Source organism: Callorhinus ursinus, unplaced genomic scaffold, assembly GCF_003265705.2.
Source record: "Callorhinus ursinus isolate GAN/ISIS: 27379988/994484 unplaced genomic scaffold, GSC_fseal_2.0 scaffold4, whole genome shotgun sequence".
Lineage (NCBI taxonomy): Eukaryota > Metazoa > Chordata > Mammalia > Carnivora > Otariidae > Callorhinus > Callorhinus ursinus.
The window spans coordinates 104,868,319-104,887,190 of record NW_027397066.1 but is presented as its reverse complement, the minus strand read 5'-3'; the positions used below and the strand labels follow the sequence as shown (position 1 = coordinate 104,887,190).

Genomic DNA, 18,872 nt, shown 5'->3' with positions numbered 1-18,872 from the left:
TGTACCCTTCACCCAATTAATCCCAACAGTAACATTTTAAATAACTCTACTATAATATCCCAACCATAAAATTGAATTGATACAATCCCTGGACATTATGTAGATTCCTCCAATTTTACTGCAGTGATTTATGTGTGTGTGTGGGGGGGAGGACACATGTATGCATATGTATTTAGTTCTATGCAATATTATCACATCTGTAAATTTGTGTGACCACCACCACAGTCAAGATACAACATACTTCCACCACAACAATCCCTTGTGCCCTCCTTTATAGCCACAGCAAACTTCCTCTATGTCCCCTACAAAACCTGGCAACCACTAAACTATTCTCCTTTTGTATAATTTTGTCATTTCAAGAATTTTACATACATGGAATAAAACAGTTTGTAAACGTGGGGGTTGGCTTTTCCCTTGGTACAATTTTACTGAGATCCATCCCATGTGCTGCATCTATCAGTAGCTTGTTCCTTTCTATTATTAAGTAGTATTCTTTTGCTGAGGACTACAACTGTGGATATGCCACTGTTTGTCCAGCCAATAGCCAATTGGAAGCCATTTGAATTGTTTCAAGTTTGGGATTATTATGAAAACAGTTTCTGTGAGCATTTGAATACAGATTTTTTGTGAATATAAATTTTCATTTTTCTGGGATAATGTCCCAGAGTGCAGTTGTTGGTCCATATGTAAGTGCAACTTTAGTTTAGTGAGAAACTGCCAGCAGATGTATTGTGTTACATTCTCACCAGCAATGTATGAGATATCCATCCATTTTATGCATCCTCACTAGCATTTGGGTTTTCACTATTTTTTATTTTAGCCATTCTGATAGCTGTAGAGTGATATCTCTTTGTGGTTTTGATTTGTTTTCTCTAATGGCTAGATATACTGAACATCTTTTCATGTCCTTATATGCCATCTGTATATATTTTTCAGTGAAATATCTGCTCATGATTTTTATCCATTTCCAAACTGGATTTTTTTTTTAAATTGAGCTTGAAGAGTTATTTATATATTCCAGATACAAGTTCTCTGTTGGCTATGGGGTTTATAGTTTCTTCCAGACTATAGCTTATCTTTTCATCTTCTTCAATGAGTTTTTGTAGAGTAAAAAATTTTAAATTTGTTGAGGTGCAACTTGTCAGTATTTATATTTATGGGACATGCTTTTGGTATCACATCTAAGAACATTGTCTAGCCATAGATCTCAGTTTTCTCCAATGTCTTTTTTCTACATGTTTTTATAGTTTTACATTTTATATTGTCTATGATCCAAGTTGAGTTAATATTTTTATAGGGTGTGAAACTTAGGTTGATGTTCTTGTCTTTTTGTTGTTGTTGTTGTTACTGTTTTACCTATGGATTTCCAGTAGTTCTAGCTCTAACACCATTTGTTAAAAATACTTTCCTTCATTAAATTGTTTTTGCACCTTTGTAAAAAATTAATTAGGAATATTAGTATGGTCTATTTTGGGGTTCTCTATTCTGTTCCACTGATCTATGTGTCTATTGTTAAACCAAGACCATTGATTACTATAGCTATATAGTAGGACTTAATATTAGACAGAGTAATTCCTCCCTCTTTCTTATTTTCCAAGATAGTTTTAGTTGTTCTAGGTCCTGTACTTTCTATATAAATTTTAGAATAAGCTTATATGTGTCTACCAAAATCTTTCCTTGCTTTTTTAGTAGAAATTACATTAATTTTGTGTATTAATTTGAGGAAAATTGGCATTTTCACTATGTTGGGTCTTCCAATATGTGAACATGACATGATTTCAATTTACTGAGTCTTTTAAAATTTATTTTATGATCATTCATTATATTTTAGAAGTTTTGTTTTATTTGAATATAGTTGACATGCAATGTTACATTTGTTTCAGATATATCACTTAGTGATTTGACAAGTTTATGCATTAAGCTATGTCCACCAAGCATAGCTGCCATCCTTGCCATTATATCACTGTCATGACCATATCATTGACTGTATTCCTTATGCTCTGCTTTTTATTCCTATGACTTTCTCACTCCACACTTGAGGTCTGTATCTTCCTCTCCTCTTCACGCCTTTTGCCCAATTCCTCACCCCTCTACCCTCTGGCAACCATCAGTTCTCTGTATTTATAGTTTGATTCTTCTTTTTGTTTATTCATTTTTTAGATTCCATTTATGAACGGAATCATATGGTATTTGTCTTTCAAAGTCTGATATATTTCATTTAGCATAATACCTTCTAGGTCCCTCCATATTTTCTCAAATGGCACCATATCATCATTTTTAATGACTATGTAGTATCCCATGTGTGCACACACACATACACTTACATACATTCCACTTTTCTTCATCCATTTGTCTATTGGTGGACACAGGTTACTTCCATGTCTTGACTATTGTAAATTATGCTGCATTAAACTTAGGGATGCATATATCATTTCGAGTTAGTGTTTTCCTTGGATAAATATCTAGAAGTGTAATTATTGGATCATATGCAATTTCTATTTTAATTTTTTTGAATAACCTCCATACTGTTTTCCACAGTGGCTGTACCAATTTACATTCCTGCCAACAGTGTGTAAGGGTTCCTTTTTCTCTACCTCCATGCCAACCAACATTTGTTTCTTGTCTTCTTGATTTTATCCATAACAGGTGTGAGGTGGTATCTCACTGTGGGTTTTTTTTTTAAGATTAATTATTTATTTGAGAGAGAGAGAGAGAGAGAGAGAGAGCAAGCAGGGGGAGGGGCAGAGGGAGAGAGAATACCAAGCAGACCCCTTGCTGAGCACAGAATCTGATGCAGGGCTCGATCCCACAACCCCAAGACCATGACCCCAGCTGAAACCAGGAGTTGGATGCTCAACCAACTGGACCACCCAGGCACCCTTCTGTGTGGTTTTGAATTGCATTTCCCTGACAAGTGATGTTGATTGAACATCTTTTCATGTATCTGTTGGCCATCTCTATGTCTTTGGAAAAAAATGTCTATTCAGGTCCTTTGCCCATTTTTTTTTTAAAGGTTTATTTATTTATTTCAGGGAGCGAGAATGAGAGAGAGAGAGTACACGAGAGGAGGGGAGAGTCAGAGGGAGAAGCAGGCTCCTCGCCGAGCAGGGAGCCCGATGCGGGACTCGATCCCGGGAGTCCGGGATCATGACCTGAACTAAAGGCAGTCGCCTAACCAACTGAGCCACCCAGGCGCCCCTCTGCCCATTTTTTAATTGTATTGTTTGTTTTGGTACTGCATTGTATGAGTTCTTTACATACTTTGGATATTAAGCCCTTATCAGATATACCATTTGCCATGTCTTCTCCTGTTCAATAGGTTGTCTTTTTGTTTTGTTGATAGTTTTTCTTGCTGTGCAAATGTTTTCTATTTTGATCTAGTCCCAGTAGTTTATTTTTGCTTTTGTTTCTCTTGCCTTAGTAGACAGATCTAGAAAAATGCTGTTATTGCCAATGTCAGAGAAATTACTACCTGTTTTCTCTTCTAGGGTTTTTATGGTTTCAGAGCTCACATTTAGGTTTTTAATCCATTTTGAGTTTATTTTTGTGTATGGTGTTAGAAAAACAGTCCAGTTTTATTATTTTACATGTAGCTGTCTAATTTGCCAGCACCATTGTTGAAAAGACTGCCTTTTCCCCATTGCATATTCTTGCCTCCTTTGTCATATATTAATTGACCATGTAAATGTGGGTTTATTTCTTGAGTCTCTATTCTCTTTTCTGTTCTATTGATCTATATGTCTGTTTTTGTGCCAGTCCTATAGTGTTTATTTTATTTTTTAAGTTTTTATTTAAATTCAAATTAGTTAACATACAGTGTAATATTAGTTTCAGGTGTACAATATAGTGATTCAACACTTCCATGCAACAACAGATCCTCATCACTAGTACATTCCTTAATCCCCATCACCTATTCCACCCATCCCTCCTGGGAACCATCAGTTTGTTCTCTATAGTTAAGAGTCTATTTCTTGATTTGCCTTGCTCTCTTTCTTTTTGTTTTCCTCCTTCTGTTCATTTGTTTTGTTCCTAAAATTCCACATATGAGTGAAATCATATGGTATTTGTCTTTCTCCTGATTTATTTCACTTAGCATAATACTCTTGCTTCATCCATGTTGTTTGCAAATGGAAAGATTTCATTCTTTTTTATAATGAGTAATATTCCATTGTATATGTCACCTCTTCTTTATCCATTCATCAGTCGATGGACACTTGGGCTGTTTCCATAATTTGGTTATTGTAGGTAATTCTGCTATAAACATCGGGATGCATGTATCCCTTTGAATTCATATTTTTATATTCTTTGGGAAAATACCAAATAGTACAATTGCTGGATTGTAGAGTAGTTCTATTTTTGGTTTTTTGAGGAACCTCCATACTGTTTTCCACAGTGGCTATACCAGTTTGCATTCCCATCAATAGTACAAGAGGGTTCCTTTTCCCCCACATCCTTGCCAACACCTTTTATTTATTGTGGTGTTGATTTTAGCTATTCTGATAACTGTAAGGTGTTATCTTAGTGTAGTTTTCATTTGTATTTCCCTGAGGATGAGTGATTGAGGATGAGTGATATAGAGCTTCTTTTCATATGTCTGTTGGTCATCCATATGTATTCTTTGGAAAAATGTCTATTCATGTCTTCTGCCCATTTTTTAAATTGGATTATCCATTTTGTGTGTGTGTGTTGAGTTTTATAAGTTCTTTATAATTTTGTATACTAACCCTTTATCAGATATGTCATTTGCTATATCTTCTCCCATCCTGTAGCCTGCCTTTTAGTTTTGCCGATTGTTTCCTTTGTTGTACAGAAGCTTTTGGTTTTGATGTAGTCCAGCAGTTGATTTTTGCTCTGTTTCCCTTGCCTCAAGAGACATAGCTAGAAGGAAATTGCTATAGCTGATGTCAAAGAGGTTACTGCCTATGTACTCCCCTAGAATTTTTATCGTTTCAAGTCTCACATTTAGGTCTTTCATCCATTTTGAATTTATTTTTGTGTTTGGTGTAGGAGAGTGGTCCAGTTTCATTCTTTTGAATGCTGCTGTCCAGTTTTCTCAACACCATTTGTTCTTTTTTTTCTCATTGGATATTCTTTTCTGCTTTGTCAAAGATTAATTGACCATATAAGTGCAGCTTCCCCTCTGGGTTTTCTATTCTGTTCTATGGATCTGTACGTCTATTTTTGTACCAGGACCATATTGTTTTGATTACTATGGCTTTGTAATATAACTTCAAGTCCGGAATTGTGATGTCTCCAGCTTTGCTTTCCTTTTACAAGATTTCTTGGGCTATTTCAAGGTCTTCTGTGGTTCCAAACAAATTTTAGGATTGTTTGTTCTAGCTCTGTGAAAAAATGCTGCTGGTATTTTGATAGGGATTACACTGAATGTGTAGATTGCTTTGGGTGGTATAGACAATATTTTAACAATATTTGTTCTTAAAATTCATGAGCATGGAATGCTGTTTTGATAACTGTGGTTTTGTAGTATATATTAAAATCAGAAATTGTGTTACCTCCAGCTTTGTTCTTCTTTCTCAGGATTGCTTTGGCTGTTTGAGGTCTTCTGTGGTTCCATACAAATTTTAATACTATTTGTTCTAGTTTTGTGAAAAATGCTATTGGAATTTTGATAAGAATTGCATTGAATCAAATAAGGACATTATGTAATGATAACAGTATCAATAGAACAAGAGAAATAACATTTGTAAATATCTATGCATCTAAATTTGGAGCACCAAAATATGTAAAGGAAATATTAATGGATGTAACAAGAGAAATTGATGGTAATATAATAACAGTAGGGGACTTTAATACTCACCTTACATCAATGGATAGGTCATCCAGACAGAAAATCAATAAGGAAACAATATCTTTGAATGACACATTAGACCAGTTGGACATAACATATATACAGAACATTCTATCCAAAAACAACAGAATATACATTCTTTGAAGTGCACATAGGACGTTCTCCAGAATAGATCATATATTAGGCCATAAACCAAACCTCAATAAATTTAAGAAGATTGAAATCATACCATGCATCTTTTCTGATGACAATGGTATGGAACTAGAAATAAATCACAAGGAAACCATTGGAAAAAAACACAACCACTTGGAGACTAAAATATAAATGGCTCCATGAAGCAATCAAAGAAGAAATAAAAAAAAAATCATGGAGACAAATGAAAATGAAAACAAATAGTCCAAAATCTCTGGGATACACCAAAAGCAGTTCTAAGAGGCAATACTGGCCTACCTCAAGAAATAAGAAAAAACCTCATATAAACAATCTAACCTTATGGCTAAAGGAATTAAAAAAAGATCGAACAAAGTCAAGGTGAGTGGAAGAAAGGAAATAAAGATCAGGGCAGAAATAAATGATGTAATGACTAAAAAAGAATAGAAAAAAATGAAGTCAACAGCATGTTCTTTGAAAAGATAAACAAAATTGAAAACCCTTAGCCAGACTCATCAAGAAAAAAGAGAAAGTACTCAAGTAAAATCAAGAATGAGAGAGGAGAAATAACAACTGACACCACAGAAATACAAAGGATTATAAGAAAATACTATCAAAAATTATATGCCAACAAACTGGACAACCTAGAAGAAAAAGATGAATTCCTAGAAATATACAATCTTCCAAAACGGAACTAAGAAGAAATAGAAAATCTGAACAGACCAATTACAAGTTACAAAATTGAATCAGTAATAAAAAAACTACCAAAATATAAAAATCCAGGACCAGATAGATTCACAAGTGAATTCTACCAGATATTTAAAGATGAGCTAATACCTATTCCCCTCAAACTATTCCAAAAATTAGAAAAGGAAGGAAAACTTCCAGATACATTCTGAGAGCAAATTTCACTGATACTGAAACCAGACAAAGGCATAACAAATAAAGAAAACTATAGGCCCAAATTCCTGATGAACACAGATGTAAAAATCCTCAACAAAATATTAGCAAACCACATACAACAATAAATTAAAAATATCTTTCACTACACTCAGGTGGGATTTATACCTAGAATACAAGAATGGTTCAATATTTACAAATCAATTAACATCATACACATCAACAATAGGTGAAGAAAAAGCACTTGACAATGTACAACATCCATTCATGATAAAAAGTCTCAACAAATGGGTTAGAGGGAACATACCTCAATATAATAAAGGCCATATATGAAAAACCCACAGCTAACCTCATCCTCAATGAGGAAAAAGTGAGAGCTTTCCTTTTAAGGTCAGGAACAAGATAAGAATGTCCACTCTCACCACTTGTATTCAACATAGTACTAGAAGTCCTAGCCACAGCAATCAGCCAAAAAAAATTGAGGCATCCATATTGGTAAAGAAGAAGTTAAATTGTCGATATTTGCAGACAACATGATACTATACATAAGAAGTCTTAAAGATTCCACCAAAAAGCCACTAGAAGTAAAAAACAATTTAGAAAGGTGGCAGGTTACAAAATTACTACCCAGAAATTAGCATTTCTGTGCACTAACAACAAAGTTTCAGAAAGAGAAATTAAAACACACACACACACACACACACACACACATTTTACAATTGCACCAATAAAATAAAATAAAATAAAATAAATAAAATAAAATGCCTAGAAATAAATTTAACCACAGAGGTGAAAGGCCTGTACTTTGAATGGTGTTGTGTTTTCAATTTTAGTTTTCACATGTTTGCTGTTAGTATACAGACATATAATTGTTTGTTGTGATCTTTTATCCTGCTATCTTGCCAAACTCATTTATTCTAGGAGTTTGTTTATTGTAGCTTCCTTGAGATTTTCTATGTAGATAATCATGCCATCTGCAAAAATAAAGTTTTATTTCTTCCTTTCTAATTTGTCTGCTTTTTATTTCCTTTCCTTGCCATATGCAATGGCAAGAAATGTTGAACTATGTTGAATAGTTTTGTGAGAGCAGAAATTTTTGCCTTGTTCCTGATCTTAGGGAAAAAGTCCTTCACCATTAAAAAAGATATTAGCTGTAACTTTTTTGTTTGTTATAGGTTTTCTTTATCATTTTCTAATGATATTTCTAGTTTACTGAAAAATTTTATCAATCAGACATTGGATTTTTAAAAATGCTTTTACTGTTGTCAGTTAATATGATCATAAAATTTTTATTTGCTGATTAGTCATATAGTGGATTCATTGATTTATCTTTGAATGTTGCACCAAACTTGCATACCTGGAAAAAGTATCATTGGGACATGGGACTTAAAACTCTTTTTATATACAACTGTATTAAATTTGCAGATATTATCTTGAGGATTTTTGCATGTAAGGTGATGGAAGATTTGGGCCTATAATCATATTTTTTCCACTTCTTTGGTTTGGTATAGGTAAGACTGGCCCTATAAAATGAATTGGGAAGTATTTCTTCCTTTATTTTATGTAATATACTTTGTAAAAGTGGTGTTAATGTTCTTTAAATATTTGACAATATTCTTCAAAAAAAAAGCATAAGAGCATGGAGATTTATTTTTGGGTTCTTGTTAACAATGTGCTTAATTTCTTTAACTTTATAGGACTATTCAGAATGTTCATTTCATCTTGGTTGAATTTAGTAGTCTTCTATCTTTTAATCATTATTAATCTTACTAGAGGCTTATCATTTTTTTTTAAAGAATCAGCTCTGTTTCAATGATTGTTTTTCCTATTGTTTTTCTGTTTTCAAGTTCATTGATTTCTGTTCTCATCTTTATTATTTCTTTCTTTCTGCTTGCTTTGGGTTTATTTTTCTTTTTTTCCTTGGTTTTTGAGGGAGAAAGTTAGATTTTCTTTTCTTTCTTTCTTTTTTTTTAGGAAGGGAGAGAGAGAGAGAGGGGGGAGGAGGAGGGGCAGAGGGAGAGGGAGAGAGAGAATCTTAAGCAGGCTCCATGCCCAATGCAGAGCCCAAATGGGGCTTGATCTCACAATCCTGAGATCATGACCTGAGCTGAAATCACGAGTCAGACGCTTAACTGACTGAGCCACCCACGCACCCCAAGACTTAGATTTTCAATTTGAGATCTTTCCTCTTTTCTAATGTAAACACTTAGTGATATATATTCCCTTCTTAGGATTATTTTAGTTATATTCGGCACACTTTGATATTTTATTTTCATTTTTACTGGGTTCTATGCTTTTATGTATTTTTAACTTTTTTTAGTTTTAATCTTTGTCCTATGGATTTTCTGGGAGCATATTGCTTAATTGTCACATATACAGAAGTTTTCCTGTCATCTTTCTCTTATTGATTTTAGTTTGATTTTGGCATATTAGATAACACACTGTGTAATTTCACTTACTTTAAACTTGTTGAGGTTTGTTTTTTGGCCTGGGATATGGCCTATCATGGTGCATATTCCATGCACGCTAAAAAAAAAAACAAGTGCAATCTGCTGTTGTTGGATATTTATCTATATTAATTAGTTTGCGTTAGTTGACTGTGTTATTGAGTTTTCCTATATCTTTGCTGTTTTTCTGTCTAATAATTTTATCAATTGCTGAATGGGTATTAAAATCACCAACTACTATCACACATTTATTTCTCCTTTCTGCTGTACCAATTTTTGCTTTATATATTCTAAAGCTCTGGCTAACAGAACATAATAATAAAAAATAAAAAATAAATAAATATCTATTGTTTGGGGCATAAACATTTAGATTCACTACGTCTTTTAGGTAGATTAATATTAATATTATTAGGTAATATTCCTCTTCATCTCTAAGAATTATCTTTGGACTGAAGTTTATTTTATCTAATATAACATAGTCATTCCTGCTTTTTAAAAAAAAAAAATGTTTGCATGATATTTCTTTCCCTGTATTTTTACTTACATTTTACCTTTGTCATTGACTTTGAAATGGATTTCTGGTAAACAGTATGCAGTTAGCTCTATTTTTAAAAGTCCATTCTGCCAATCTCTTTCAACTGGTATATTTACAACATTTACATTTAAGGTAATTATTGATATTTTATGGCTCTAATATTTCCTTTCATTAATTGTTTTTTGTCTGTTTTCTTGGTGTCTTGTCCCTTTGTGTATTTTTTCTTGTTTTCCTGGGAGTATGTGAACATTTTTTTAAATTCTACATTGATTTATTTATAGAGTCCTACTGGGGCCAACTGACACTGGAGGCAGTGAAGGGTACCAGAGAGCCAGTTCACCCTGCTTCCTACCACCTACCTTATTCAGTCTCATTACTGATGGGTATATGTCAAAATTCAGGTTCCTAGGTTCCCAGTTGGGTCCTGTTGTCAACAGGGTAAGGAGAAAGTAGGAGTATTGCCTAGTTTCAATTCACAATGCCTCATGTAGTCTCAATAATGCAGGGTAGGGTAGAGGTTCCACTCCTCCCTAGGCCCCACTGACACTTGGAGTAGGGGTGGGGCAATGAAGCATAATGATGACTAGACCCACCTCAAACTGCACTGTCACGGTCTTTGCTGCAAGGTGTAAGTCAAGACTTACCTTGCCATTAGACACTTATGACATTGGCCTGGTGAAATAACTAGAGCAGGACCTGCTTCCACTAGGAGGGGGATGAAAGATCAGTTTTCCCTGCTCCCTGACCATTAAAATCATGGGTGTGGTACAGGATGGTGTGAAGGGTTCCCACTGATATTTGGCTGAGGTGGGGGTATATTGCCAGACCACCCTTTTCCCAGACTTTGCCCAGGCAACCAGGCTTTCCTTAAAGCTTTTATCTGTGCTTGGTGGCAGTTCCAGGTTGGAGGTTTCTGGAGCACCTTTTCAGGCTATATGGGAAGCAATAAGTAAACCCAAGGAACACACTGCTGTGTTGTTCCTCAAGTCCTGAAGTCTCTAGGCAGTTTACTTTCTTCTTTTCACCTTTCAGAATCATCTTATGCTTGTTTCAATCCAGGGTTTGTGTTAAACTTCTTATGATTGTATTATAACCAGATATTTTAGTTGTAATAATGAGATCCTGAGTGAAATTCCACCTTGGCCGGAACTAAAAATTAAAATTGGATTTTTATCCATTTTTTATCTGGTACATTATTCATAATTAAATAATTAAAAATAGAAAACACAAGAAAGAAACACACTTTTGAGATCATTTGCAGCTTTTTTCAATATATCAAATAATTTGTTGTGTAGATTCATTTCAATTATGCTCATGTACCTTGGTTTTGGAGAAAAAGTCAATAATATATTGAAACTAGATGTTTTAATATAATAATATGATTTCTTATGTTTAATCATCCTACATAAAATATGCCATGCATATACCTCTTTGTTTCCATGTCTGTTGTTGTTAATTATTTCATATAAATAAGTATAGAGGTCTAAGCTTGGAAAAATTTATTTAAGCACTTTCTTACAACAGTCACAAAAAAAGATTAAGAAGGTAAAGATATTTTCCTAAAATGAGGATGGTTACTACTTTAGATCAACAGTTAACATTATACTTGAATTCTGGAATAGCACAATTTTTTGAAAAGCAAGAGATGCTATTATTTAATAATCACATGAATGAGAGATAGAAATACAAAGGAATTAGAATAAATCTATTAAAAGTATTTGGCAATGAATATATAAAACAAAATTAGTAACATTTATCAACCAATGTATAATTTATTTGATGAAACTAATATAATAATATGAAGTAGTAGAGATGATAAAATGAACAGAACAAGTTGATTCCAATAAATGAATATATGTATTGCAATTCTGACAGTCATTTTTGAGTTCTTTTGGGGAAAGTAACAAGATAAAGAGATGATACTATGAAAAAAGAAAGTTGTAGATTAGAATAATGAATATGAACCAGCATGATAAAGCTATAATGAATTTAAATAGTGCTGTTTAAAGGTTGTGAAAATCCATTGAATACACAGTATTTTTTCTAAACACTAATATATGATAAACAGACTTTTACAAATCAACAAGAAATGGAAAAATCACATTAAAAGCAGTGGTATAATTGTTCACTTTAAACAAAAATAATACTGAAAATATTCCCAAAAAGAAGATAAGAAAATATGAAACAAGTAAAATATAAATAAGATACGGTCTTCTTTGTTAATCTTGTATTTCCTACTTGTGATGGAGTTTTAGCTACAAGAATTTGATATTTTTTATTGAATCTGAGCAAAACAACAGAAGCACTGTGCAAATAAATAACAACTGATGGCCACCTGGCATTCATTTAATAAATATTATATAGACTCCTTTGTACACCAGTCTGTATTCTAGGTCCTGGGCAAGAACTAAGGAATTAGCCAACATCCTTAAACTTGGGTTATTTACATTCCAGAAAAAGTTTGACTAATGATTAGGAAGTAAACAAAGAAGAAATTTTCAATAGTGATAATTGCCATGAATATAGTGCAGAGATACAGGATAGGCATTAAGCCGAGTGGGTGTGTCAGGGAAGGCTTTCAGGCAGTTGCAGGTAAAATCCAACCTTCATGACTCAGAGGAGAGGTTCAAATCCTGATTAAAGGTAAAACAGTCACCCTAAAATATAGCTGCTACACAGATTTAATGGATTGTCCCTGTGTTGATGAAGGACCATGCTACCTGATTCTCTCAGTTTTAATGTAAACTAGAAAATGGATTTTTACATGAAAACCAGAGATTTTTAAATGTTGATAACTGCGTTAAATTTGGAATCAACATTGCCTACCTACTCAATTCAATGAAAACGCAACACATTCTTAAGTTAAATCCCTCAGGTCACTGGTGTGCAACCTCTTTGGTAGATCATCCTTACATATATTTTTAACCATATAAAAATTCATTTGCTTCATCAAAGAAATGAGAATTTTTTAAGCCCCACAAGTCCAGTAAATATTTACCCCCTTAATCCACCAGTTTGTCATCTCTGTTCTAGATCATTAAAATTTTCTTCTACCATTATTACAGAGTCCATATTGCTTCATTGAAGAAGTGGGAATTCTGAAAGTCCAGAGGTCCAGTGACTATTTACTGCCTGGTGATTTATAACACTTTGCTCTATAGATTTTATAGGTTCACTTGTTATGGTACATGATAAATATGCTTTGTCTGAGCTGCTGTTCTGGGATAAGCATCAGGTTGGGAGCCCCCAAAACAATTAAATCACCTTTCATATTTTTTAATGACTAGAGGGAGCTCATTATGTCTGATTTTACTGAGGCAGTGCAAACAGATATGAGCTTCGGATATCGTCTTCATCTTTCCTAATTATATTTTGGAGCTTTAAAAATGGACATCCTTAATCACAATTTTAGGCATTGTTTTTATAACATTGCTATGTCCCAAAGTCTGAATTAATTTTTTAAAATGTTTCATTGATTTAGCAGTGGAAATAAAGGCAAAAGACTGAATAGCAGTGAGAATGAACACTAAAGCTTTTCTAAGTTAAGGCTTACAGGCATACGTAAAATAGTTTTAGTACTCTAAACATTTAAAAGCTAACGGAAATTACATGTTCTAATTAAATAAGGTCTAAATAATGATTAATTCCAAAAGGAGAAAATTTCAAAATATTTTACAGACCTTAATCTATGTTCATGATTCCCACTTGCATATGGTATTATCGTGTACACATTGGTATATTATGATAAATTTTGTCTAGAGAACAAGTTTACTATTTACTCACTAAATTTATTTTGTCACACTGACCATATGTTTTCTGAGAGAAGAATTCTACCATTATGATTCCACATGGTGTAGACTTTCTACAGCCAAGGGGTTCTTTTTGTAGTAACAGATGTAGTTAGGGAAGCTCAGAGACTTGATAAAGAGCATATGTGTCCTTACAGATTAATAATTCTATCAGTAATTTTCTGAAAATTTTATTTACAATTTTCTTCTCTTTCTGACTTAACAACGTGCCCCAATGTAACAATCCACAAAAAAATAAGAGAACAAATAAATCATATAGCACTGGGGGGAAACCTCTGCAATTTTGTATCAATTATTTTCTTAGTCAAAGCCATGCCCAATGTAAATTTTTAGAAAGAAATGTTTTCCTTATGTAAAGCTGAAAGACACTGGAAAACTAATCTTTAAGAATGTTAAGTAATTAAAAAAAGAATGTTAAGTAATTTTATTAAAAAATCTCATTGAATTTCTGAATGCTTTTATGAACTTGATAACATTAATATTAGTAATAATGTTTAACATCAGTGTGCCTATTTTAGAAAATTCTATTATCTCACTATTTTTCATCTTATAGAAAACAAATAGCTACTCTTCTACTGAATTTAATAATTTTATAAACTAATTTAGTGAAAATAATATTTGCTTTGGCTGTCTTTGATTTTTTTGGATATCAATGACAATCTAATAAGAAATGTGTGAATATAATACATATTGAATATAATTTTATAATCTCAGAATGTGTACCTTGGGATGTGTACCAAATGTGTACCAAAAACTTCTATTAATTAAAAAATGAAATTGTCAAGATTCAAGTTTATTGATTTTTGTTTTGACAGTAAATAGATTTTTAAATTACTCATAAAATAGCTTTTGATTTTCTTTATAGTGGTATGGAGACATGTATATAAAAACCAAATAAAGATAAATAAAGTGAGAGCATTAATATGATTACTGTTTTGATAAAGTGGGCAGAGCATAAATAATTTTTGATTGAGATTTTGTTAAAACAAAGCTCATCCATTTTGTAATTCATTTGTACTTTTACAATTAATCATAATTAAAGATTCTTGTACAGATTCATTATAAAAAGTTAAAAAGCAAAATTTTATTTACAATATAAAAACAATCACCTGGGGCTTATGTAATATATTCACATTACTATATTAAATGACTGTCATAAATTCATGATAAAAATATCAAATACATGAATATAGCTTATAGCAGAGTTCATTCTAATATACAAAACTTTTGGAGGTAAATAATTCAAATGTGACTTTTGATACAATGTAATATAATTTTTCTTAATTTCAGATTTTTACCTTAAAGAAATTGGATTAGAGAAATTAATGGCCCCATTTCTAATCAGTCTCAGTTTTTTTTTTTTATTAAGTCTTCCAATCATTCTATATTCTTTTCTTCTGGGCAACTGAGTTGGAAATAACTATATTCCATTTTTCTAATAAAGGGACATCTCTCTTCTAACATACCAATATTGGAAATTAAGTACTAATAAATAAGAATCTACTCAAACTAGTAAAAGTAGTTTATAGAGATTCTTTCTCAAATTCCTCCTGAACAAGGTGGATATAAAACATGTGCACATGCCAATAGACACAGTAAACATGCAAACAAATTCCCAATAAATGGAATAATTTTTACATTAAGGAGAACCTGAGAAGAATTCAGTACTTTCCCAAAAGCAGTTAGCCACCAAATTAGAGGGTGATAAATGATTGGCTAATACAAGACTCACAAATGGGAATTAGATTCATGAAATATTTTTAAAGCTTGCCCCTCTTAGAATAACATGATCCATGAAAATATAGAAGGAAAACAATTAAAAAGTCATGATTTTCATATAAAAGTCCCAGGGCACTGTTTATTGAAATCATACTGGCAAGTTTGATAGTGTTTGTGTATGTGGGTGTGAGTATATTTTCTGTGCACATTTGTGTCTGTGGATAGGTTTATTATTAGAAGACTAAAACTTCTGTCAAAACACTTATTAATTTTATTATCAACTAAAGAGCCCATTTGAATTATCAAGTTTTATAATTTGAGTTAATAACTTCTTCCATTGACAAAGCAACTCTACAATAGCTGGTATTTCCCTCTCCTAGAAACTCAGAAAGAGCCATTGTTCCATGGGTTTATGGCCTTTGAGCATAGGTAATTGATCATAAATCTTTAGGCAGCCCAGCTGGTTTTCCATATGACTGCAGAGAAGCACCATATGGTCTCTAGCACTCACAGGGATCCCCTGCGCTCACAGGTTAGAGACTAAAAATCTGTCACAGGATTAAGAAGCAAGCTGCTCTCAGACTAGTGTAAAATAAGTGATATTCTCAGATAAAGTGAAGAGGAACACTTTCTCCAAAAAGCTGATGGCTATTCCTGCAGTTTTCATAATCTTTTTGATAATATCCATGTAATTTAGGTCTTGAAATCTCAAAGGGAATGAATTATAAGGTCCTTATGCCCTAGAGAAAAGCGCTGTGTTGAAGCTTGGCTCGGTCCTAACAAGACCAGGGATATTATTTGGGACTTACTAGCTCCCTTCTCTGCTTTCTTCTGCATACTGTCATCATTTTCTTAGATTTTTGTCCAGTTGGTTGAAAAGAGTAGCTTCCCAGATAGTTCCCTCCTATCTCATACTTCAAAGTTTCTCTACTACAAGGAGACCTATTCTCTTTACTTAGCTTTGGCACAAACAATCCTATGGCAACAGATTATGTGTCCATCATTACACCTGTAGCAAAAAACAAACAAACAAACAAACAAAAAACAACTCCTGCTATATAGTGATGGCTAAAATGGAGGATAGTTAGTTCTCTATAATACACGAGTTTGTGTTCCTGAGGGCAAATTAGTTACTAGAAAGATGATGATGATGATGATGAGATCCATTTATCTAATCACTTATTAATGTTAGCTGGGATTTAGGGCTATGCCAGCAAATATAATAAGAAAATGATTATATTTAATAGGTAGTATAAACATTACCATCTATATAGCAGGGCAACAGGGGCCATGACCTGGGAGGAGTCTTTATTTTTTTTTCCTCAAGTTTTTATTTAAATTCCAGTTAGTTAACATATGGTATAATATTAGTTTCAGGAGTAGAATTTAGTGATTCATCACTTATAAATCACACCCAGTGCTCATCACAACGAATGCCCTCCATAATACCCATCACTGGGAGGAGGCTTTAAAGCCAAAGAGTCATGACTAACCAGAGCCCACAGATTCCTTTTCTGGGCCATGTTCTAGGTTTTCAGGACCTTAGAAGGCCTTGCCCAAATGACCCAGAGCCATATTTCCGGTTTCTACATGGGTTTCTACTTTGAGTCTGTTCTGCTTAGGGGAGGATACTGTTGTGCACATGCTACTAGGTCTAAGGAAGAGCCAACGGGAGGCTTTTTATTATTTTTTTTATAAATTCTTTTTTTTAAAGATTTTATTTATTTATTCAAAAGAGAGAGAGAGAGCAAAGTAGGGAGAGAGGCAGGCAGAGAGGGAGGCCGAGGGAGAGGGAGAAGCAGGCTCCACACTGAGCAGGGAGCCTGATGCGGGGCTCAGTCCCAGGACCCTGAGATCATGACCTGAGCCAAAGGCAGATGCTTAACTGACTGAGCCACCCAGGCCCCCAAGGGGAGGCTTTTTAGGGAGACTGTTTGGATGGAGCCTGAAAGTAAGAGCTGAAGTGTTCACACTTGTGAGCATGAGCTTCCTCCAGGAATAAGAAAAGGTCAGTTATTAGAAGACAATGGGAGAATGAAGTGGGGGGGGGAATCGGAGGGGAAGATGAACCATGAGAGACTCTGGACTCTGAGAAACAAACTGAGGGTTCTAGAGGGGAGGGGGGTGGGGGGATGGGTTAGCCTGGTGATGGGTATTAAAGAGGGCACATTCTGCGTGGAGCACTGGGTGTTATGCACAAACAATGAATCATTGAACACTACATCAAAAACTAATGATGTAATGTATGGTGATTAACATAACAATAAAAAATTATTTAAAAAAAGACGGCATGTATTGAATGGAACACTGGGTGTTATATGCAAACAATGAATCATGGAACACTACATCAAAAACTAAAGATGTAATGTATGGTGATTAATATAACATAATAAAAAAAAAGAAGAAAAAAATTTAAAAAAGAAAAAACATGGAACACCTCACAACTTTATGTGTCATTCTTGCACAGGAGCTGTGCTAACTTTCTCTATCATTCCAATATCAGTATATGTGCTGTTGAAGTATGTTTAATTTTTTTAATCATAAATATAGGATTTTTTTCTTGATCTCTGATAAAATTGGTTTCATTATTTTGACTCATTCTTCTTACCTATTTCTTTTAAAATAAATCCAGATTTTGATATCCAAAAAAAAAAAGACAATGGGAGAATCCATAGTCTCTCATGGTTTGTCTCCCCCTCAGACTTCCCCCCTTCATTTTTCCCTTTCTACTATCTTCTTCTTTTTTTTTTTTTTAACATATAATGTATTATTTGTTTCAGAGGTACAGGTCTGTGATTCAACAGAATCATGGAACACTACATCAAAAACTAATGATGTAATGTATGGCGATTAACATAACATCATAAAAAAAAAAAAAGACAACGGGAGAAGCTGTGGGCTGAAGACATGGGGCTGCGGTCTTGCTCCTCTCTGGCCAAAACATTCAAACACGGACATCTGAGGAGTATAGGAACTTGAAATTCATCCTGGTCTTTCAGGTTCTTGTGAAGGCATATTTTTCATGATAAAATATTGAACTAACTTTGATAGTTTATTATTTGGTTTAAAATCTTTAGTAATTCATATATGAACATCCATTTTTACTCAAAGTTTAGGGCCTGAAATGGAACCTATCTTTAATATGGATAAATTGCTAATATATATTCTTGTCTTCTACATTTTGTCAAAGTGATTACTTACTTGATAAGTTGATTAATATATTTAAATAATCTATAATTCAGGTGACTATAGTTATAACTTCTCAAAATACAGGAGTCTCCAATGGAAAATTTATAATTTGTATCATAAGTTTACAATAGTCAATAAAGTGCTAGCCTTTGAGAGAATGTTTTTTTAGGTTTTAATAGCAGAGATCAGAGGGTAATCTTTACTAACAGTTTATGGTAATTTATGTTCCTTATTTGTAAAATGAAGAGAGATCTATCGATGATGTATCTGTCTATCTAAAGTTTGTTGGGGGACTTTAAAACAGTTTGTGAATA

General features: G+C 33.3%; 1 long non-coding RNA gene and 1 pseudogene across 1 annotated transcript in view; both read right to left on the bottom strand.

The window, feature by feature from the left end:
• Positions 1-13,626, bottom strand: part of LOC141372496 (uncharacterized) — a 62,573-nt gene extending 48,947 nt beyond the window's left edge. Inside the window, exon 1 of the long non-coding RNA XR_012377760.1 lies at positions 13,522-13,626. This is a non-coding gene — a long non-coding RNA (uncharacterized lncRNA). The remainder of the gene's footprint in view (positions 1-13,521) is intronic.
• Positions 13,627-17,791: 4,165 nt separating this feature from the next.
• On the bottom strand, positions 17,792-17,892 carry LOC112826241 (U6 spliceosomal RNA; annotated as a pseudogene).
• Positions 17,893-18,872: the final 980 nt, after the last annotated feature.